We start from the raw sequence: 1,644 nt of genomic DNA, 5'->3' as shown, positions 1-1,644 counted from the left end.
ATATTTTACTTGTTTTTTGTTATTACGAAAATATTATTAATGGCATACTGCATAACTTTTAATCTTAATTAAATCACCTAATACAACATCTATGGTTATTTCAACTCTCACTTTAGAGCACAAGTTCACGTTCCAGTTGACAAACATGTTCAATAGTGGTGGAACAATTCTTGATTTGGAATATGTTAAAAATGGTGCTAATATTAAAGCTAAAGGTTGAGGGAGTTTTCTTACTTATTCTAGTGAGTCACCTTAGAAGTTTGAAGTGAATGGCTGTGGTGTGGATTTTCCTTGGATTGAAGAGGTGCTGACAGAATACTAAGTGTTGCAGAAAACTATCATCAAAACTATCATGCTGGGAAAAGAGTAAGAGATATAAATGATAGCTTGTTATAATAATGGGATGTTCCATCAAATTATCTCTCTTATAGGTGTCGTGGTGCTGCAGTGTTAGTTTTTTTCAAAATGGCCTTGCTCGTTGAAAATGGTGCTGCAGTGTTATTTTTTGTAGATGATGTCCCACATCGTTGGATATAAAAACATAATTAGTGTTTATATACTGAAAAAACAAATAATTATATGAATAAAAAATAATGTGAGGATAAGTAGGGCACTAGGGAACTATGGAAATATATACAAGTTTGGACCTCAATGTGATATTTTGATAATTTTAAAAAATATTAATAAAAATAATTTAAGAAAATATAAAAAAAATATATATTAATAAAAAATATAGAAAAATTTAACAAAAAATTAAATAATTCCACGTGGCTTTTAAAAAATTAATCAAAAATAAAATAAAAATCCAGCATGATTGCCAGGTCACTCAGAATTGGAATCTAGGCTGAAATAGTGCATTCAGGGACTATAATGATAGAATCTAAATATTACGAGGGATGTTTTACAAAAAAAACTTTACCAGGGGCTAAAAACAAATCTCGCTAACATTACAGGGGGGTTTGTATATTTAACCCTAGAATTTACAAAGGCCATTAAATAGTAGTTCTCTTTTCCTCAAACAATTGCGCCTAGAAAGAAACTCTACTATTCAATTGTGAATTATTTAACTATTAAAAGTTTGTCATATAATCATATTTGACTTTTGGGTTTGACTGAGTCCTAGTTTTTTTTTTTTTTACAGAATCTTAGTTAGTTACTATTCATTTAGTTGTTGTTATGAACATATTTTTTTAGGCTAAGAGAAATAGAGAGAAAATACACTAAAAAATGTCAACAACTCTAAAATTAACTTTTTCATTCATTTCATTGACGATAAATACATTCACCAATCATCTATTTATAACATTGACATACACCAATTACTTACTATCTAGATTATTTTAAAAGATAGTGACTAAACACTATTAATCATAATGGACTTATAGATTTGGGCCTAATTCATTACGGTTGTTATGTTAGTTTATAATTAAATTCTCTCTAATGAATTAATAGAATTTTTAGTTCAATTGCTTTCTATGCACGATTTATTTAATGAACAGATGCTTGAAGTTAGATTGATGAAATTAGATTGATGAAATTAGATTGATGAAATTACTATCGAAAAATATGTTAATTAATCAAATTCAATTTACAACTAGATGCTTGAAGGAAATTATTGTGACAATCGCCACACCAGGAACGAAA

This window comes from Vicia villosa, linkage group LG1, assembly GCF_029867415.1.
Source record: "Vicia villosa cultivar HV-30 ecotype Madison, WI linkage group LG1, Vvil1.0, whole genome shotgun sequence".
NCBI lineage: Eukaryota > Viridiplantae > Streptophyta > Magnoliopsida > Fabales > Fabaceae > Vicia > Vicia villosa.
This window is presented reverse-complemented; position numbering follows the sequence as displayed.